Source organism: Symphalangus syndactylus, chromosome 22 (genome assembly GCF_028878055.3).
Source record: "Symphalangus syndactylus isolate Jambi chromosome 22, NHGRI_mSymSyn1-v2.1_pri, whole genome shotgun sequence".
Taxonomy (NCBI): domain Eukaryota; kingdom Metazoa; phylum Chordata; class Mammalia; order Primates; family Hylobatidae; genus Symphalangus; species Symphalangus syndactylus.
In genome coordinates, this window is record NC_072444.2 from 42,859,069 (window position 1) to 42,871,128 (window position 12,060).

The 12,060-nt window shown below is 41.9% G+C and overlaps 1 long non-coding RNA gene across 3 annotated transcripts in view; it reads right to left on the reverse strand.

Annotated features, from left to right (window-relative positions):
• Positions 1–275: 275 nt before the first annotated feature.
• LOC129472470 (uncharacterized) overlaps positions 276–12,060 on the reverse strand; it is a 34,050-nt gene continuing 22,265 nt past the window's right edge. The window contains exons 2-3 of one of the 3 annotated variants that reach the window (XR_008653953.2): positions 3,435–3,553; positions 276–434 (exon numbers count right to left, since the gene is read on the reverse strand). This is a non-coding gene — a long non-coding RNA (uncharacterized lncRNA). Of the gene's footprint in view, positions 435–1,007; positions 3,208–3,434; positions 3,554–12,060 lie in introns of those variants that run through there. The other 2 variants (XR_008653952.2, XR_010118823.1) reach the window with 2 other exon arrangements.

Sequence of the window (12,060 nt, forward strand, 5' to 3'; positions counted from 1 at the left end):
GGCAGGGTTTTTAACACTTTTCAATTTTTCGCAGCATGAGCTCCAACAATTCTATTCAATACTAACCCCCAAACTTGATATTGCTGCTTAGATGCTTTCCTATTGCTTGGTATTTATTGGAATTAGGAAATATTTCTACCATCCTCCCTATAGAAAGCACTTAAAATTATGTAAAGATCATTTTTGAAAAAAATTATACATGCTTATTGTGAAAGGCATTTAAAATGCATGAAAGTATAAGGAAGGAAGATAAAAATGACCCCTAATTCCTCCCCTGCCTCCAGGATAAGCACTGTTGGAAGATGGAGAGAGTGCTCCCACCTGCTCCTCGCCTGGCTGTGCCTGGTGCAGGTCTCAGGAGCCAGACCCTCATCCATGCCATGCCGCTGGCTGACCTGCCTGTGACGTCAGTTCTCTTCCACCAGCAATGCTCCCTGACAAATACATAAAGATGCAAGAACCACTTGGTGATTGGAGAAGGCTATTAAATCCCCTAATATGGTTTTTATTCTAATATATTTTTATGCCTGAAGGTGTCTTATAGACAGAATTACCTAATGCTGAGCTTTTTATGATCCCTGCAGATGTCCTGAAATGCATTTTCAGTCTGGTCCCCAGGTTTTTTTTAAACCAAGAATATCCTGTGAATTAACTGTAAGTTACCAATTAGGAGTATTTTAGGAAGTTGCAACTCAAGATCTTACATCAGACACTGTCTGCCAGTGAAAATAAGCCTAGTGTTTTTGTTGTTGTTGTTGTTTCATTTTTATTTTGCCTCCTCCACCTCAAAGCCTGCTCCCTCAATCTCAAAGCCAGGTGAAAGGGGAGGGGGAGAGAGAGAGAGACAATGTGTGAGCCCCTGGAGGCTTGCAAAGACTCATCCTTCTGATTCCCCATGGTGCTTTTTTGTGCACAGGAGCGTCTGTAACAGGGCTGGGACTGTAATGATACAAGTAAGTTCCTAGCCTGGGGCAGACACCCAAAAATTAATGAATAATATTTCCATGTAATATTTTTTAAAATCAACATTAGTACAAAATCCACAATGAACAAAATATCCTACTAGCAGGATATGAGGGTTCTGATTTTTCCACAGCATCACCAACACTTATTACTGCCTAACTTTTTTGTTCTAGTCATGCCAGTGGGGGTGAAGTGGTATCTCACTGTGATTTTTTTTTTTTTTTTGATGTTCGTTTCTCTGATGACTAATGAGGCTGATTATCTTCTCATGTGCTCACTGGTCATTTGTACATATTCCCTGGAGAAACATCTACTCAGATCCTTTGTCCATTCCTTAAATAGATTATTTGTTGTTTTATTACTGAGGACTGAATTGAAAGTTCAGTAATAAAGAATTGAAGAGCTCTTTATCTGTTCTGGATATAAGTCCCTTTTTAGATATGTGATTTGCAGATTTTCTTCCATTCTGTGTGTTGTCTTTTCATTTTGTTTATGGTTTCCTTTGGAGCACAAAAGTTTTTAATTTCAACAAAGTATAATTTTTATTGCTTGTACTCTTGATATCACATCTAAGAATCCTTTGCCAAATTCAAGATCATGAAGACTTAATTCTACTTTTTTCTTCCATGATTTCTTTGGTTTTGCTTTTTATATTTAGGTCTTTGCTCCATTTAAAGTTAACTTTTAAATTGAGTGAAGTAAGGGTTCAACTTCATTCTTTTGCATATGGCTGCATACATTTGTCCCAGTACCATTTGTTGAAAAGATTATTCTTTACTCACTGAATGGTTTTGACACCATTGTCAAAAATCAGTTGACTATTAAATGTGTGGATTTATTTTTGGACTCTCTCCATGACATTTCATTGATCTCTCCATTTTCTTAATGCCAGGATCATATCGTCTTGATTTCTTTTGCTTTGTAGTGAGTTGTGAAATCAGGAAGTATGAGAATGCCTACCTTATTCTTCTGTTTCAAGATTATTTTGGCTCTTCTGGGTCCCTCGCATATACATTTTAGAATCAGCTTCTCAGTTTCTATAAGGAAGTTACCTGAGATTCTCATGGGGATTGCCTTGAATCTGTAGGTCAATTGGGAAGCATTGCCATCTAGTCTTCTGATCCATGAATATAGACTGCTTCTCCAACTATTTAGATGTCCTCTAATGATGTATTGCAGTTACATTTCTCCCTGGAGGTCTCACTGTTTCCTGCTTGTGCTGCTTGAGAGAATGAAGAAGCTTCCCCAGCCTGGCTGCCTGTTGCCTCTCGGTGACGGTAATGCAGTCTCTGAGGAGTAGAGAAAAAGTCCTCTTCCCAGGCACATTCGTGATGAAATTTTCCTTGTAGGTAACCCCAGCCCTGTGTCTGAGTGAGCGAGAGGAGTCTCAGGCTGGGGAAGGAGGGCACTTCCTGGGCTGGATCTGCTGGTTGTGGCAGGACCCCCTTCCTGATACACTTTTGCAAACCTGATGTGGTTGACATCATTAAAAGACCATTTAAATCCTTGATGGCTGGCATTAAGACTCTAGCATTTCTTTCCAAAAGTTTCAATTTTCTTTCTTAATCCCATCTCTGTGAAGACTCAGCAGCAGTGTCTCCTCCTGGAGACGTGGCAAACACTAGAGGGGCTCAGCTCCCCTTTACTGATGTCCATCTGGACCCTGCCCTGTCCCTCACAGGCATTCATAAGGAATTATGTGGGCTGGGCTTTTTTGTGAGTTAGAGAGCATGAAAACAGGCTCTGTTTCCAAGTAGCTTCCCACCCGCCTATGGTGCCGGGATCAACCACACAGCACCCCGAAGCACCACGAGGGTTGGGCACCTCAGAGCTGCAGTGCAGACAGTGACTCCTGCACAGCTGCGTGGAGCAGGCAGAGTTGCAGCAGCTGTGCTCCTGCGACGCACATCTCCTGAGCTTCTCTGCAGGGTGAGACTCTGCCCTTGGGGGCTGGGGATATGAGGATGAAAGCCATGCTTGCTTCCTTCAAGGAGGGCACAGTCTAGCGAGGGAGAAAGACAAAGCCGGTGCTTATAAAACAGCGTGGTCAGAACCATTAGAGAAAGGAACACAGATGACAGGGATCACGGTGGAGAAGCCAACTGAGGGTAATCAGAGGGTTCCCAAATTAAGTGTGGCTCCAACTGAGACTTTGAAAGACAAGATGCTAGTGTCCTGTGATGACCGGGTGGGACCCGCAGCATCCCAGCTGAAAGGAGAGCCTGAGGTGAAGCCTGGAGAGAACTGCAGGATGGGGCGGGAGGGGAGGAGAGGGTAAACTGCACTGCATGTAGGGTGTTGATTGAGCTGGGATTTTCCACAAGGGCAGGGATCGAACCAGAAGAAGAGGGGCAAGCACTCCACTTCCAGGTACCAAATGATGTGGGTTTAAATATAAGTTCCTGCTGCAGCTGCAACAGAGGTCTCCTGAGAATGCTTTTATGAGAAACAATAGGAAACCTCTTTCTTACCTCAGATATGCTTCCAATTGTCCCTTTCTTCCATTTTAATTCACATGTTTCTTTATAACTTCTCAACCTCCTTCAGGCCACAGATCTCTTTAGAATGTATCCAGAGCCACAGACTCTCTCTAAGGAGAATTACATAGCATATAAATATAATTGCAAGTTTCATAAAATTTCAATAGTTTAATGGCTTTGCTGAAATGCATCTGTAGACACCAGGGTCAACTACTGTGACCCAAAAACTAGACTCTGGCAAGTTTTTGTGCTCAGTGATCCTCTCAATGGGCCTCGGATGTGCAGCTAGCACCATGCTAAGACTGGAAGAAAGGCACAGAGATGGCAGAGAAATAGGTGCGTGATTAAATGACGTGTTCTAGGTGCTAAGACCTAGTCATGACAACATCTGAATGAAAAGGAAAATTCAGATGGCAGAACTTTGCTGACCATATTCCTTGCTTTCCATCCAGATGCTTGGTCTACGTACATACACTTTTATGTTCTGAAAGCACCATTTGTGAACAACACCCAGTGGGTTTCTCCACTGGGCGGAGAGTGGCAATATCTCCTCTAGCTAGCTAGAGTAAGTGCAGTCTCTTGCACAGTGTTATTTTATAATCGACTCAGTGCCTGGAATGAAATCAAGCTGGGACCAGCTTCACTGGCGTGGCAACAGGAATATTCATACTTTAGTAATTATCCTAATGTCATCATGGTAGCAGACACAGATGACATCTGTCTGAATGGCTCTGCATCAAGGCATCTTCTTTCCTAAGTTTTAACAAATCTGTTGTGCATGTGTCTTGGGAACCTGAGGTTGGAGAGCAAATGATTCATTTTTAGATTCAACATGCAGTGAGTATTATTTACATCTACTGCCTTTCTGCTTTGGTATATATCAATATTTATTGCTAATTCAATGTCAAATTTTGACCTTACTTTTCATAGTCAATATGTGTTTCTTGGAGCAATAAATCTTTATAATCACTACAGTTTAAATCAATACCTGTTTATTATCTATTTATCATCTATGAGTCAACCTTTCTACACTTCGGATCCTTAGCAACCTGGGCATCAGATTTCTAAGGATGGAGCTCCACTGAAATGACTATGGAGGCACAAAGGATTCATATTACCTGCTTTTAAAGTTGGACATAAGAGCTGAAATAAGAGCAATTACAACAAGAAAGACTCATAAAGTGGTTTGCTGGGCCAAAACAACTGCTGAGTTATAAAATATTTACAACAGAAGAGATCTGCAAATTTATTTAAGTATATCCAAACAGTATATCTTTAGCAGTGGGGTAGAATTCTATCTTTCCATGGAGAGCAAGTGACCTAAAAACATGCTTAGCAGCAGACAGCACTAAAGCTGGCTTTTCCCATCACCGTGCTCTCAATTTATTTGTGGGAGTGAATTTAAAGATAGACGCATGAACCAAATCAGATAACGCCACCTGCCAGGGCCTTCCTCAGGGAGTCAGTTGATGGTCCGGTCAGTGATGGGGCTCAGGACCAGTGTCTGTGTTGTGGGGAGCCATGGGTCACCTTGAAGAGGAATGAGTCAGCAGTGGCCTCAGGCTGCTTGGCTGTAGCAGCTCCTCAGCCCTGCCAGTCCCCCAGTGTGTGCATCCTCCAGAGGACCCTCGGGAAGGACTCACACTGGCTGGAAGTCAGAACTTGCATCACAGCCCAGCGCTGATTCAGTTCTTGGCTTTCCTTTCCTCACCTGTGAAGAGCCAGCTGACCAGCGGCCTCTCACCGCTGCAGAATCCTATAATTTAGAGAGCCCTTTGGCATCTATCGAGAGGATAAATCCACACATCTGGTTATATGCAGGTCCTGCTGGTGCTCTACATGTTGATGCTGTGGGACAGTGTCACTGGATAGCCTTTGAACAAACCCTCTTTATCACTTGTAGTTCTCAAGAATAACTGTAGAATGTGATGAGAATGCAGCATCCTGAGATGTGGAGATACTGGCTGGAAGAGTGCAGGCTCTGTACGCATTTCTCCTAAAACAGAATGTCCTACTATGCTTTGGCCCAGTGAGTCCCATTTCCTTAAAGTATAAAACCCAGGACGGGCTGCTTTCCAGAGTCCCTCACCTGTGGTGGCGGTGGGGCACAAGCAGACAAGACTCCATCTGAGCAGCTTTCCTGAGCCTTAGAAGGCCCTTGTCACAAATCCTAGGCTTCTGTTATCCATTGCTACCTATCTGTGAGTGATAAACCCACTTCATGTAACCTGTATGTGGATGTTCTGTCTCATGGGACCCAGACGAGTTGGCGATCAGTGCCCAGTAAACCTGTTTCACAGACATCAGCTTCCATGACTGCCCTGAGCAAAGTGCTGAAGGGTAGATATTGTCCTAGACACTCAGAGAGCATTAGCAATCCAAGAACCTAAGATCTCTACCCATTTTTCTGCAGTAGCTGGAAGAGTCCGGCAGGGTTCCCTGGTTATGTGGCTTTGAGTTTGGCCTGCCTCATGTGGCTAATGGTGAGAGGGTTCTGTCACCAGAGTGGCATACCCCAGCAGCACTTCCCAAACACCTTGCACTCTTCCCTCTTTCTGCCATCTGCCCAACTTGCCTCAGCCAGTGGGAGGTCCTCATTCCTTTTAGGACATGAATTATAAACTTGGCAGCAAATACACCCTGGGTACCTATCACATACGGAGGAAGTGTAGTTCAGAGGTTAAGCAACAAGACTTTTGAGCCAGGAAGGACTGGATCAATCTACTGGAGTGAGCCTTGGCAAGTTCACTACTCAGGAGGTGGCAACCTAACTCGTACAACTGGGATTATAGGTTTCAAGGACTGGTGAGACACTGCATGTTAAGTCATTTGCCCAGAATCCAGAGTGGAATCTATCCACAATAAATGTTCATTGTTATTCTTTTCCTCCTCCTCCTCTTCCTCCTCCTTCTCTCTCTGTCCCTGATCATGTTATTGTTAACATGGGTTTTTTTGGTTTTGTTTTTTTGTTTGTTGTTTGTTTGTTTTTGAGATGGAGTCTTGCTCTGTCGCCAGGCTGGAGTGCAGTGGAATGATCTCAGCTCACTGCAACCTCCGCCTCCCAGGTTCAAGCCATTCTCTTGCCTCAGCCTCCCGAGTAGCTGAGACTACAGGCGCACGCCACCACGCCCAGCTAATTTTTGTATTTTTAGTAGAGACGGAGTTTCACCATGTTGGCCAGGATGGTCTCGATCTCTTGACCTTGTGATTCATCCACCTCGGCCTCCCAAAGTGCTGGCATTACAGGCACGAGCCACTGCGCCTGGCCAACATATTTTTTTATGATTTCATAGCTTTGTGCTAGATGCCCAGGGAATGCAACAGGAATTGGTCCCTATCCCTTTAAGGCTTAGTTGGGGAGGTGAAACTAATTTACTTGGAAGAAATGAGGCCCAAGTATGTGGTAAACTAGTGATCATGGTGAACAGTCTGGAGAAGGACAGAAGAGGGTACTGCTGTCTGATGAATACCTGCTCTGGATTAAAAGTATTACTTATAGTATCCCATGCAACCCCCTACCAGCCCTCTGAAACAACTGTCCTTCTTTCCTTTTACAGAGGAGCAAATTGAGCCCTGGTGAGATGAATCACTTGCCCAAGCTGTTAAGCAAATAGGTTCTGGAATTAGGATCTATACCCAGTTGGGAGGGGGGTGCCAGGCTGCCTGACTTCTAAGTCAGGGTTTTTTCCTTCCTGCCATGTTTCTCTATGGGAAACAAGGAGATCCAAGCAGCCTGCAGTAATCGAAAAGGTAATTAGAAAATGGAATTTGAATGAGGCCCTAAAATATGGCAGAATTTGACAGCTCCACAGGGACTGGTAAGCTTAGCTCTATCACAAAGCATGTGGTCTCTTTGGTAAATATTTAAGATATTGAAATCTCTTGACTATAATGTGTACTCTGAAGTTGTTGGTTGAATGCTCTACCAGATCAGTTGCTTCAAATTTGCTAATTGTGTTGTTTAAATATTCCACATCTTGGCCGGGCACGTTGGCTCACACCTGTAATCTCAGCACTCTGGCAGGCTGAGGCCAGTGGATCACGAGGTCAGGAGATGGAGATCATCCTGGCTAACATAGTGAAACCCCGTCTCTATTAAAAATACAAAAAATAAATAAATAAATTAGCCAGGCGTGGTGGCAGTTGCCTGTAGTCCCAGCTACTCGGGAGGCTGAGGCAGGAGAATGGCGTGAACCCAGGAGGCGGAGCTTGCGGTGAGCCGAGATCACTGCCACTGCACTCCAGCCTGGGCGACAGAGCGAGACTCCGTTTCAATAAATAAATAAATAAATAGCCTGTAATCCCAGCACTTTGGGAGGCCGAGAAGGGTGGATCACCTGAGGTCAGAAGTTCAAGACCAGTCTGGTCAACATGGTGAAACCCCATCTCTACTAAATATACAAAAATTAGGCAGGCGTGATGGTGGTGCCTGTAATCCCAGCTACTCAGGAGGCTGAGGTAGGAGAATCACTTGAACCCGGGAGGCGGAAGTTGCAGTGAGCCGTGATCGCACCATTGTGCTCCAGCCTGGGCAAGAAGAGTGAAACTTCATCTCAAAAGAAAAAAATAATAAATAAATAAATAAATAAATATTCCACATCTTTACTGTTTTTGTTTGGGCATCAAATCAGCAGAGAGGTTTGCCAAAATCTCCAAGTATGATTATTGATTTGTCTACCTGTCCCTTTATTGCTGTAAATTTTTGCTTTATATCTTTGAGGTTGTGCTGTTAGATCAATACAGATACAAAATGTTTACATATTCCAGTTAAATTCTGCATTTGTCATTATGGAATGTCCCTCTTTACCATTATTAATACTTCTTGCTCTACAGTCTGCTTTGTCTGATGTTAGTATAGGGATAACATCATTCTTTTGGTGTTTGCATGGAATATGATTTTCCTTTCTTTTACTTTCAATCTTTCTGTGTCTTTATAGTTAAAGTGTGGCTTTGAATACAGCCAATAATTGGGTTTTTTTATTTTGTCTGACAATGTTTGTCTTTTTAAAAAAATACTAACATATACATTTAGGAATGGGTGTGTACCTTAAACCTCTCAGTAAATTTTCATTAAATGAACATCACTGTATAATCAGCACACAGATCAAGAAATAGAACATTTGGCAACCCAAAAGCTTTCATGCCCCTTCCTAGACACTGCCTCTCTGCAGGGCCTACCACTATTTACTTTTAACACCATATACTAGTTTTGCCTGCTTTTGAAATTTATAGAAATGAAATAATGCAATATTAAGTCTTCTGTGACTCTCTCCTTTCACTCAACGTTTGTCTGTGAGATTCATTCACATTGCTCTATCAGTAGTTTGCTTTTTGTCTTTCTGATAGTTTTCTGTTGTATGGTACACAGCAATTTTTTTTAGTGCATCTTTCTATTGAACTTTTCATGACATCCAGTTTGAGACCTTTACAAACAGGGTTGCCACTAAAATTTTTCTACAGTTTTATAAACGCATATACACATTTTGTCTCTCTATATATCTAGGAATAAAATTGCTGGGTGTTATGCTACATCGATGTTCATCTTTGGTCGATAGTACCAAACCATTAGCCATAGTGATTGTGTCAGTTACCAATCCCACCAGTGGCATAACAGAGTTCTTGTACCTTGACTTGGCATTGTTTGTCTTTTTCACTTTACTTAGAGCAATGGGGCCTTATAGATTTAATCTGCATTCATCTAATGACTAATGAAGTGATGCACCTTACTTAGGTTTACTATTTAGATATACTATGTGCCTATTCAAGTACTTTTGCTCGTTTTCAATTAAGATGTCTAACTTTTTCTAATTGGCTTGCAGGAGTTCTGCTTTGTGTGCTGAATATGTGTTCTTTGTCAGCAATATCTATTGCAGATCCCTTCCCCACTCTGTGGTTTGTGTTTTTGCATTCACTTAATGATGCCTTGTGATGAACAAACTATTTTTAATTTTAATACATTACAGCCTATTGGGTTTTTTTCTTTGTAGTTGGTGCTTTTTGTGCTTGTTTAGGAAATTTTTACCTACCCCAAAATCACAAAGTTATTATAACATATTTTCTTCTAAAGACTTATTTATTCTTATATACTTACTATACCTTTCACATTCAGATTACAATACATTTCTAGTCATTTCTGAGTATGGCTCAGGGTTTTGTTCCATATCAATACCCATTTGATTCAATAGCACATGTTGAAAAGCTAATCTTGCTTCACTGTGCGGCATTGTCACCTTCATTATAAATCTGTGCTTACATGTGTGGAGAGCTTTCACTTTTAATTGGATTAATTTAATTGGATCATTGACAAATACAAAACTTACAGCCGGGCGCGGTGGCTCACGCTTGTAATCCCAGCACTTTGGGAGGCCGAGGAGGGCGGATCACGATGTCAGGAGATCAAGACCACGGTGAAACCCCGTCTCTACTAAAAATACAAAAAATTAGCCGGGCGTGGTGGCGGGCGCCTGTAGTCCCAGCTACTCGGAGAGGCTGAGGCAGGAGAATGGCGTGAACCCGGGAGGCGGAGCTTGCAGTGAGCCGAGATTGCGCCACTGCACTCCAGCCTGGGCGACAGAGTGAGACTCCGTCTCAAAAAAAAAAAAAAAAAAAAAAAAAAAACATATTTAATGAATATATTTGCATTTAAATTTACCTTTTTGTTTCATTTTTTCTTTTATTCTGTATAACTTTTTTGTAGTTTTTTTCTTCATTTGTATTAATCAATATGGTGTATTATTCCATTTTTTCTCTTTATTAAGTTTTTCCATTACATATATGTGTTGATATTTATGAAATAACAATATATGTTTTTGATTTATTATAGTCTGTCTTAAACCATTGCTTCAACACCTCCAGAACAATGCAAGAATGTAAAAACAATTTGATATCATTTGCCTATCTCACACCTGTTGTGTTAATATTGTTGTGTATTTCTACATATATTTTAACCCCATAAGACATTAGAATCATTGTTTCAAAAAGTCAATATTCATTTGGAGTTATCCATTTATTTATCATTTCCTGTGCACCTCATTCCTTTCTCCCTACCAGACCTCCGTCAGGAGAAATTTCCCTTCTTTGTGAAAAACCCACACGTAAAATAAATTCTATTGTTTTTATGAAGGTCAACAAATTCAGTTTTTTGGTTTTTGTTTGCGTGTAAATGTCTTTATTTTGCCTTCCTTTTCTTGAAGAATAGCACCAGTAACATGTATTTTAGATATTTCACCATCTTCTATATATCTCTTAAGCTCTTACTTTTAAAAAATATAAAATTCTTGGCCAGGCGTGGTGTCTCAAGCCTGTAATCCCAGCACTTTGGGACGCCGAGGCAGGCGGATCACAAGGTCAGGAGATTGAGACAATCCTGGCTAACACGGTGAAACCCCGTCTCTACTAAAAATACAAAAAAATACACGGAAAAAAAAAAATACACCACGCCAGGTGTGGTGGTGAGGACCTGTAATCCCAGCTACTCGCGATGTTGAGGCAGGAGAATGGCGTGAACCTGGGAGGTGGAGCTTGCAGTGAGCCAAGATCCTGCCACGGCACTCCAGCCTGGGCAACAGAGGCAGACTCCGCCTCAAAAAAAAAAAAAAAAATTTGTATATATATATATATATATAAAATTCCTCCATGATACAATCCAGGACAATATTCCAATTCATTTTCATCCATTTTCTCGTGCCTAATCTACTAATCTACTAAAAATAGACTTGCTATTTTTAAATTCTTAATTTCAGTTATTATACCTTTTTATGTACAAAATGAGTATTTCATTTTTCAATAAATTCTAGTTCTCTGGTGGAATTATCCATAATTTTCTCTATTTTCTTGACTGTATTAATCATAAAATCCAATATTTTAAAAATTCCAGTACCTGGAATGTTTCCATTGTCCGCCTTTTTCTGTGACTTTTAGTCATTTGGTCCTGTTTTTTGACATGTCTGGTAATTTTTTATGAAATACACATATATCACATAGGAAATAAATGTAGGGTCTGTCTTCCCCCAGAGAGGATGTCTCCTTCTTCTGAGAGACAGATGGCAGGTCGTCTCTGGCAGATCACTCTGACCGTGTTGAAGCTGTTTTGGGCATGGTTGCCTTCCCAGTTGGCCTTACTCCTAAGGCATAGTTCTCACTCCTAGGGTATAGTCTTCCCTGGTCCCAGTGGGAGCCTTCTGTGTTCACCAGGGCCCCTCCACACTCCCTGTTCCCAGCACCATGAGCCTGTGGGAATCTCTGCTCAGATATTCATCTCCGTGCTGCTCCTTTCATCTTGGACTCTCAGTGCCTTGTTTCAAGAACACACAGCTTGGAAGGTAGCCAATACCTCAAAGGGAAGTTGCAAGCATGACTTCTGCCTCAATCCTGTGTTTCCTACCACTCCAAGATCTTACCTTCTTAATCCACGCCACTGTGCTGCCTCAGAGTCTGCATAAGCCTTGGGCTGCTGTGGACCCAGCCCTACCTCCCATGCTGTGAATCAGCAGGTGCCCGAGGTGAGCAGCAAGGCATTTACATGCACTTTCCTGCTTTCTTGGAGTGCGGTCCTTCAAGTCCTAACTGCCTTGCTCTGGTTCCAATGCCTTCATATGTTTCATTTTAATCCAGATTT